This window comes from Anticarsia gemmatalis, chromosome 8, assembly GCF_050436995.1.
Source record: "Anticarsia gemmatalis isolate Benzon Research Colony breed Stoneville strain chromosome 8, ilAntGemm2 primary, whole genome shotgun sequence".
Lineage (NCBI taxonomy): Eukaryota > Metazoa > Arthropoda > Insecta > Lepidoptera > Erebidae > Anticarsia > Anticarsia gemmatalis.
The window spans coordinates 4,164,270-4,174,598 of NC_134752.1; the positions used below are offsets into that span (position 1 = coordinate 4,164,270).

Here is a 10,329-nt window from a genome sequence, read left to right on the forward strand (position 1 = left end):
AAGCCGGTCAAAATGGCCTGGAAATCGCGCGCCGCGTCCGAAAAGGACAACAGGCGGGTGCTGATGCTGGTGGAGAAGATGAACCCGGGCCTGAAAACACAGGAGTGGCGAGTCATCGACACCCAAAATGACGAGTTCACGGTGCGCAGAATCGTCATGATGGACAAGGACTCGGCCGAGTTCATCAAAGCCCGGGACTACAGGCTACCCACCGGCATCGATTTCAGCATATTTAAGCTGCTGGAAGATGCCTCCCCGGTGGCCAGTACTTCAGGGGAGGAGCAACGAGAGCCGCCTGAGGAAGGAGACCCTCCCATCTCAACGACAGTGACGGAGCCTGCGAACCCACCTCAGCGCCCCATGACCCCCGGAGCCCCGCCATCCCCAGTGTCAACCATTGGCACTGAGGACCTTTTTGGGGAAATGCGGAACCTGGCGCTTGAGGAGGACGCTCTCCTAGAACCGTCTCCCGACAGCGAGGCGGGCGGCGACGCATAGTTGCCCCCCCACCTCCTTCCCCAAAATGAGCCCCCAGTCAACCATCAACATGGAGGGTTTAAGGTATGTTCAAATTAACCTACAGCACAACAAGGCGGCTACGGCCCTTCTGGCACGAGCCCTAAAAGGAGGCAAATTCGACATTGCCCTCATACAAGAACCCTACATATATAAAGGGGAAATCAAAGGATTAGACGACACTGGAGGAACAATATGGAACTCCAGAAACTCTAATAACGGTATGAGAACGTGCATATACACCAGGAATGGCGTAAATGCATGGCCTCTGCACGACTTCTGCTACAGGGATCTGACGGCAGTCAAGATCAACACAGGGGGAAAAGATAGCAGCAAAACTATCATCTCTGCCGCTGTCTACCTTCCCTATGAGGAACCTAACCCGATCCCAACACAACTTGAAGGTCTGGTTAACCACAGCATCCAGCACAAGATGGACATCATTATTGGATGCGATGCAAATGCTCACCACGCGATCTGGGGCAGCTCGGACACCAATAGAAGGGGAGAAAAAGTACTGGAATATCTGGTAAGTTCTCCTTTACAATTACTCAACCGAGGAAACAGCCCTACCTTCGTCAATGCGCGGAGAGGTGAGGTAATAGATATAACCCTAGCCACTAACACTGCTAGCAATCATATCGCTAACTGGCATGTATCAAATGAAATCTCGCTTTCAGATCATAGATATATATGCTTTAACTATGGGAGGACTCGCGTAGACACAGCTACGATCAGAAGGAATCCCAAACACACGGACTGGGTTAACTATAGCAAAGATCTAAAGATCTTGCTAGGTGACCCGAAGTGCAAGCTCAATTCTACCCTGGATATAGAACTTGAAGCAGACCGGTTATCGAAAACGATCACACAGGCCTGGACGGATAACTGCCCGGCAAAAGAAATTAAACCCAAAAAAGTCCCTTGGTGGAACAAGGAACTAGAGGCTCTAAAACGTGAAACCAGAATCGCCTTTAATAGAGCTAAGGCCCGAAATGACTACAGTGACTATTCAAAAAAGCTAACTGAATATCACAAAGCTGTAAGGAAAAGCAAGCGCAAATCCTGGACCGATCATTGCGGCCTAATAAGCTCGCTTCCAGAAAGCATGAGACTGACCAAAGCACTATCGCTGGCCAAAGAGAGCCCGCTCACCAGTATCAAAAACAAAGACGGGAAACTCACAGAATCTGGGGAAGAAACGCTACGCATTATGGCTACCGAACACTTCCCAGGTTCAACTATCATCAACATAATGACAGATGAAGATATAACGCATAGCGAAGTAAATCTCATCAAGACGTCAAGGGCTGAATGGAACACAGCCAGGAAAATAGTAGATGGGAACCTTCTGAAATGGGCAATTGACAGCTTCAAGCCCTACAAATCACCAGGACCAGATGGCATATACCCCATACTCCTACAAAAAGGCAGCAATGTGTTAATACCACACTTGGTGCGTATTTACAGAGCATGCCTAGCCTATGGCCATATACCAAAACTATGGTCAAAAGTGAAAGTAGTATACCTGCCCAAACCAGGAAAAACAAACTACGAAGATGTTAGGTCATATCGACCCATCAGCCTTACATCGTTTCTACTTAAAACGATCGAAAAGCTGATTGACAAACATATAAGAGATGGACCTTTAAGATACAATCCACTCCATGTTAGGCAATGTGCTTATCAACAAGGGAAATCGACCGAAACAGCTCTTCATCTAGTGATAGAACGAGCAGAGGCAGCACTGGAAAGCAAAGAAATATGCGTGGCCACCTTTATAGACATAGAAGGGGCCTTCGACAGAACCACCTTCGAAGCTATCCAAGATGCTGCTATAAAACATGGTGTGAACCCAACCATCTGCAGATGGATCGGGAAAATGCTGCAAAACCGAGTTATCAGTTCCACGTTAGCTGGCGATACCATCCACGTCAAAACAACCAGAGGCTGCCCACAGGGAGGGGTGCTGTCACCTCTGCTGTGGAGCCTAGTGGTCGATTCGCTAATGAAAGAACTGAACACAGGGCCATTCTACACGGTAGGTTACGCAGATGACCTAGCCATTATGGTCAACGGAAAAATTCCGACGATCGTCTCGCAGTTGTCACAAGAAGCGATCAAAATAGCAGAAAGATGGAGCAGAGAAAACCACCTATCCATCAACCCTAGTAAAACCACCGCGATGTACTTTACTAGGAAAAGAGACCTCAAAAACTTCAAAAGCCTAAAGATGGCCGGAGAAGAACTACAATGGTCGACACAGGTCAAATACTTAGGACTCATACTGGACAAAGATCTGACCTGGAAAAAACACCAGGAGCATATAACCAACAAATCCTTAAGAATTTTTGGCATGCTCAGGAGGGCCTATGGCAAAACATGGGGACTCCAACCAAAGGTACTATACTGGATCTACACAATGATGATCCTACCCATCATCAAGTATGGAAGTGTAGTATGGTGGCCAAGAACCAATAAAGAGACATGCAAGAAAGCGCTCAGCACAATCCAAAGGGTTGCCTGCATGTCTATAACAGGTGCCTTCAGAACAACACCAACGGCAGCAATGGAAACCCTACTTGGAATCACTCCATTGCACCTTACAGTCCAAAGAGAGGCAATCAATGCGTTGAAAAGACTCAAAGATGCAAACCTCGGGACAAGGAAGATGATGACGTGCAACCATACAAACATGGGCATAAAACCTCATCTAAAAGAGATGCTAGATATGAACTCTGACAAAATACAGACAATACTAGTCACTCACAGAAACTTTAAGATGACGATTCCGACGAGAGAAGAATGGAGTCAAGGTCTCTACACACAAACCAAATCGAGACAGATATGGTACACCGATGGCTCCAAAATGCAGAACGGCACAGGAGCAGGCGTCCACTCGGAGGACTGCAGCATAAGTACTAGCCTAGGCAGATATGCTTCAGTCTTCCAAGCAGAAGTACACGCAATCATCGAATGCACCCAAGAGATTATAAAACGAGATACAAAAAATCGCGACATTTATATACTCAGCGACAGTCAAGCAGCTATTAAAGCTCTTTGCTGTTTTAAGGTCAATTCGGGACTTGTACTGAATTGCATAAAGAACCTGAACAAGGTAGGTCGTACAAACAAAGTTAGGCTAGTTTGGGTACCAGGCCACGCGGGCATAGATGGGAATGAAAAAGCTGATGAACTTGCACGGAAAGGATCAGAATCACTCCCATTAGGTCCAGAACCAATAATTGGACTACCTGATGCGACAGTCAAACTGGCAATAACCAACTTCACCAGGGACCAGCATCTGAAAGAATGGAAAGCCATATCTGGACTAACCCATTCGAAACTGTTCATAAATAACGTCAACAAAAGCTGGTGTAACAACCTAATAAACCTCAGCAAAGACAACATCAAGAAAATACTTGGTGCTTTCACAGGACACTACGGCACGAACTACATGTTAAACAAAATAGGAGCCATAGATGACCCCAAATGCAGGCACTGCAATGAAGAAGCAGAAACCATGAAACACATACTGTGCGAGTGTGATGCTTTAGGAAGGAAAAGAATGGATCTTCTAGGATGCGGTTACCCTAAACCAGAAGACTACAGGCTGCTTCCGGTGGGGTGCATAGCAAAACTGATAAGTTTTGCCCTGCCCCCCAACGTCTAGAGTAGCAAAGGAGGGGGTGACACAAAGGATCAGGAATGGTCGAAGTGTCAGCCAGGCATTAACTGGCACCCCCACCCCTAAGATAAGATAAGATAAGATAGGTACTACGACGCCCGTTAAAGGCGCTCATCAGATTTTCATACAACATTTTTCGATAGCTAGCCGGTTGTCGGTAGTCGATAGTAGACGTTGTCGACTACCGACAACTGGGTAGCTGCCGAATTATTTTTTATGAAAATCTGATCAACGCCTCTAGCGAGTACCTACCATAGAAAACAAATTTGAAGTACATTTTAAATGTCAAACTCTCGGGACTAGATAGTTGCGACTATACAAAATAACACTTCTGTATGCTCCGATTCCAGTACACAGTACTTTAATGAGCATTTTAACGGATAATTATCAGGAAAAGTTAAAAAAACCCGTATCTCAAAAACGTAAACACAGTGAAGAAATATGAATATCTCAAAATATTCTAGTATAATATTAAAAACTAAAAAGAAAAGTGTATTTTTTACCGCAACAAAAATGACGGCGCTCTGCGCTGCACGTATTATTTTGATCTTCATTTCAAAGTAATATTTCATGTGTAATCGTATGCACAAAACTCATGTGCGGTTTTATTATTACTCTTTTTATAACGTGTTTATGTTTCTTGTATTTATATTTTATTTAATATTTACAGAGAAATTGCAATAATATTTTTGCTGTGAAAGCAATACATTTCTAAGTTTCAGTGTTGTTTGCATCAATTGTTTTGTCCGTGGCTGCGTGGATATTTCGTGAAATAACTATATTTAATCTCAAAAAGCTCCTTTATTACAAACATACATAAATGTATACTCGTACCCCAAGGGGGTAGGCAAGGGTTTATTATATTTTTATATAAATCCTCAATTTTAATCCGTGGAAAATGTTTTACATACAGGTTCATTAATTAGGCTAAAAATTTGTCGCTACTAAACTAGTAGTTCTACATCATATTCCGTAATATATTTTTGTACAAAAATGCTTGAAAGTTTTCACTAACGAAGGAGTAAAAAGCAAAATTAACTGCGCAAAGAAAGAAGATCCGTACAAATTGAATAGAAGAATAAAATCTTACAAGAAAATGTGATTGAACATTTTCGAGCATCAATTTAGCTAACTTGTTCACAGACGTCAGAAGAATAGGAAATTATTAAAATATGTAACAAAAAGTTACACTGTTTCCGCCCGGGATCGAACCGGGGGCCTTGTGCGTGTGAAGCACACGTGATAACCACTACACTACGGAAACGTACTACTAAGTGATCGAATTTGCTTTGACTTCAAAGCAAAACTAGATCAACTTTCACTTTAGTCAGTTTAATATTATGTCTTTGTTTGATCAAGGACAATATACGGTTAACAAACGCAGTTGATACTGAATTAAAGTATTAGCACAAATTAAAATAATAAGAAATCTACCAGACTAAAATTACTGTACAGTTAACTTTGAACTAACCGAAAAAAAGGTATCTTGTATCCAATCTTTGAAATAAACCAAAAGCAATAAATTGCCTCTAGGTCCTCTCACAATATACGTATTTTAAAAGTTGTAACCAGCCAAAATATAGTTTTATTCTAGCCTAGCAAAACTATTCTTTGTAAAATTGTTACCCTAAAATCATACCACAAATTATGCTTTTCCACTACAGTTTTCCTACTTTCCACATTTATGCAATTTTTCACAGCATTTCATAGTATTCTAGGCGCCCGAGATTTTATAATGCGTTGCATTTTCTGTTCGGAGAACGAGAGGTCATTAAAATCTACTGGGGCGAGATAATGATAATTAGAGATGTACTCAACCGTGAAGGATTAAATAGTCGATTAAATCGACTATTCGATTTACTTTTTTGGAGTCTCTTTGTAAAAGTTTATCGCGTTTCACATTCTGTTGGCCTATATCTCCATGTGCAATACGAATATAATGTTTTAAATTTGTTTTTTAATTATTTAATTTTACACGAGTGATATCACCATCAGATGCATAATGTAATATAAATCGCAGGATCTTTATTACGTAGGCTTTATGCTTTAAACTAACAAAGAGAAAATACAAAATTTTAATTATTTATAATTTTGTATTTTAATAAACCAGTTGCAAATGGTTTAACACAGATAATTTTAATTACTATTTAGTCGACTAACATTTTCGCAATCGACTAAAACTGCGACTGCGTACAACACTATCGTTAATGATCGGGCTGCAGACATCCCGCCATGAAATTGATACATAACGAATTTTAAATTATAATGGCCGATGGTGAGACCTTCAACACCATTAAGGGCTTCAGTTACAAATTGTGTATTTAATGTTTTCGTACAGCTTTATCGAGCCGCGTTTCGATATAAATTGCGAATAATTTATTGAGGGCTGTGATTGCATCTTATAGTAAAATATAGTCAAGTTTTTTTAAGCTGTAGTTTTTTTTTAATATTGTTTATTGTCTTTTATCTAAATATGAGCAAGCGCTGTGAAAATATTTAGAATACTGATATATTTAATTATAATTTGGGTCACTGGCATAAATTTCAAAATAAATCGTGATTTTTGAAAACAACCTATCACCTACCTCACTTACAGAAGGGCTGATGGGGTTGCTCTTCTGATACTCACAAGATTTCTTAGCATTTTGAACAGCGTTCAAAGCTATAAGGAGTTATACGTGTACATAATAGCACGAGATATCTCATAACTAAAGTAGTGTATGAAAGAACAAAATACATAAATCGATATAATATATCATAATCGAAGCATAAAACAACGTAGAATATTAGCAAAACATACAAAATAATACATTTAGCATCAATCACAGCTATTTATACATACGGGAACGTAGTTTGGCAAGTTTATCTCGAGTTCCGGAGTTACCCAAATGTGTCCCGCTTAACATTTATCAAATGAGATGTATGACTGTTTCCTACAGATATGACAGCCGAAGCTTCTCTAAATCAATTTGTTTGGCAATATTGTTGATATTGGCTTTTACTATAGTTAACATAAGTGCGGTCGTAATATGTTGTGACAACTAAACAAACGTATAGGAAGGGTGGTGTTTGAATTTGTGTTGCGATGCACATCGGTTGTTGAATTTAAAATTATTAATTATAAATATTACTATAAATTTCATCAGTAAACTTTTCTTAAAGATAGACGCTTAATTATAATTTTTAATACAAGCTCATTAAGTGTTGCCAAAAAATGTATATAAAGTTTTTGTTAGAGACGCTGTTCCAATTGCTTTTTATGCATATATTACAACTAAATAAGGAATGCCTTAGTTTAGATATTGAGACATTAATGCTTTTAGGCTAAAATAGTTGTCTCTCAAAATATTAGACTCAATGTCGATTATACACCAAAACATAAATTATTTAGCGATCTAATAACAAAACCATTTAGCAACAATACTACATTAGTCAAAGAAAAACAACAAAACATAACAAGGGAAGTAAAACTTGTAAAAGACCTTGAACAGTCCGAATAAATCACACCACCGGTTAGCTGCTGAAATCTTATAAGTAAACAAATGGCTTACTCCCGACACTCGAATAAGGATTTTATATGGTGGAATTTGAGCTAATTTTAAAACAGTATTTTTCAATTCTAAACTAGCGCATGATCAACCGCTGATTGTTAATGAAATTAATCTGTATAAAAAAACTATCCAATTATGTTTACTTTCAAAAAACTACGTTGTGTAACTTTAGTATGGAATTGAATAGTATAATATTAATATATACCGGAAACTCTTCCATCGATGGACACAGCCGAAAGTACCTACTCAGGATAGAAAATTGAAATTTGGTATGAAGTTTTCTTAGGAAATGTAGAGGAGCACTAAGACAGCTTTTCGGGAAACTCCACCCCGAAGGCGGTGAAAATCTTCGAATTCGAGTGTTAGAAGTAAACCCGCAGATTATTCCCACCACTCAGGATTTAGGAACATGTAATAACCAAAACTTTTCGACGTAGATTTACAGTACCTACCAAAAGAAGTACTAATGAAATGTAAACTTAGAACATAACTTCAGTACCTCGATTCTCTACCACTATCGACTACCGACAACCGGCTAGCTATCGACATTTGACATTTATAATGTACTGCCAAAAAGTTTCCTACGACACCCGTCAGAGGCGCTGATCAGATTTTCATACAACATTTCTCGATGACAGTTCGGTTGTTGGTAGTCGATAGTAGTAGAGAATCGAGCTACAGTTCTAACTAATGCATGCACGTTGTACAATGTACAGTTTCGGTAACACTTATCTCTGGTAGCGTAAAACTTGAGTTATGGATAGCGTAGTGCTTTAGCTCGTAAGCTACAGTTACAAAACCTGCTCTCCCGTGTATTTTAGTCGCATTTGAACTAGTGTGATAAATTTAATAAACGTTTCGTGCAGCGAAATTTGCATGTTTGAATTTAGTTTTTTGATAAGTAATATTTTGGCAAAATGTGCTGCTTATTTAATGCTGTTTGATGGGATAGGAGACTCGTGTTTTGCAAAATGAAATGGTATAAAACATAGTCCACCACTTTGACTATGCTTAACAAAATTGAGTAAGAGGTTGGAATAATCTTAAATTCGTTAAAATTAGCACTCTTTGGATAAAAAACACATATAGTAACTAGCTTGTGGTAGTAAAAACTAAAATCGGCAAGTAAAGCCAACGAAATATTCATATAGATTTTTGTAATAAAATTCTACATCGAGCGATGCACAAAATTAAATTATATTATTTCAAACAGTCATAATAAACTTAAGTATTAATTACGCTTAATCCTTTACTCTTTAAAAGTACAACATTTCAGCTCAAAACAGTTTCTCTCTTCCCACGACACCAACACAGGACGCTATAAATCTATTTTAGTCGGGAAATCTTCACGGATATTTAGTTCCAAATTGTGCTAATATTATACCGTAGTACTTAATTTATTAATATTTTTCTTCCTCGAAGACCTTGATGTCTCAACTTGGATGATTTATTACAGCATTAGATATTATTTTTGGATACAAATTCAAGGCTAGATAATATAATTGATCGTCCAAAGTCCAGATTTTTGCTTCATTTACCTAAGTTTTTGCATACTTTTGTTGTTCTTGAATAGATTATGAATGAAGATTTATAGAGGCGTTGAAGAGATCGGAGTTTTCTTCAATGTTGAATTGAAATCTATTGGCTGTTATGTGTTTTGTCATGATAACAAAAGTTTTCTTGCTGATTTAGTAACAAATTTAAGTCATTTTATCCTTCTATTTCAGTATTTACTATACGTTATACGAACGTATAGTCAATCGAGTAATTTTTAAAAAAATATAATTACCTATTTTTAGTTAGTAAACAGTAAAAAAACAACCCGAACAAAAAACCAAAAACATTTATCACTTCCATTATCAAGATATAACTAAAAAAGTGATCCTGTTTCCGCCCGGGATCGAACCGGGGGCCTTGTGCGTGTGAAGCACACGTGATAACCACTACACTACGGAAACACATACTAATCTGCGCTTAATTCGCGTGTAGTTAGAACATAACTAGAGCAACTTTCACTTTTGATGGTGACATTGGCCATGATAGGCCATTCTACTTGTCCCTACTAACTGTGTCCACTGGTGATAATAACTCAATACTAGCAAATAGTTTAAGATTATCAGTTTAAAATATTAATTTATTTCTATCGGTAAAACCAAATTGCGAGTTATAAGCAAAAGTTTTTTCTATGCTTGCATGTTTAATTGACACGAAATCATGTATTCATCCACGATTTCCGAGTCGCTAGCAACAAATTCACAGAAAAGCAAACGAAATACATTAAGTATCCTAAATATAGGTCTTAAATACGCTACATATAGAACAAAAAGTATTAACTATTCGTCAGCAGTACGTCACAAAAGTCTTACAAATACATCTTATTTGAAACGTCAAATAACAACCAGTAAGCGGAACAAGGAAGTGTTAAAAAAACAAGCCTCTATTAGTGTCAGTTTGTCACGGAACCAAGTTCGAAAGCTCATAGTACGTACAACTTATTTGAAGCCGTCAACAATGACAAATGAATGCGCTGACAGATGGGTCACTCGGTACTAGGGAGAAGCAATTTCGTGACAC

General features: G+C 38.6%; 2 non-coding genes across 2 annotated transcripts; both read right to left on the reverse strand.

The window, feature by feature from the left end:
- Positions 1-5,395: 5,395 nt before the first annotated feature.
- TRNAV-CAC (transfer RNA valine (anticodon CAC)) lies at positions 5,396-5,468 on the reverse strand. Its single transcript has one exon. It is a non-coding gene; the product is annotated as a tRNA-Val (tRNA).
- A 4,172-nt stretch (positions 5,469-9,640) lies between these two features.
- Positions 9,641-9,713, reverse strand: TRNAV-CAC (transfer RNA valine (anticodon CAC)). Its single transcript has one exon. It is a non-coding gene; the product is annotated as a tRNA-Val (tRNA).
- Positions 9,714-10,329: the final 616 nt, after the last annotated feature.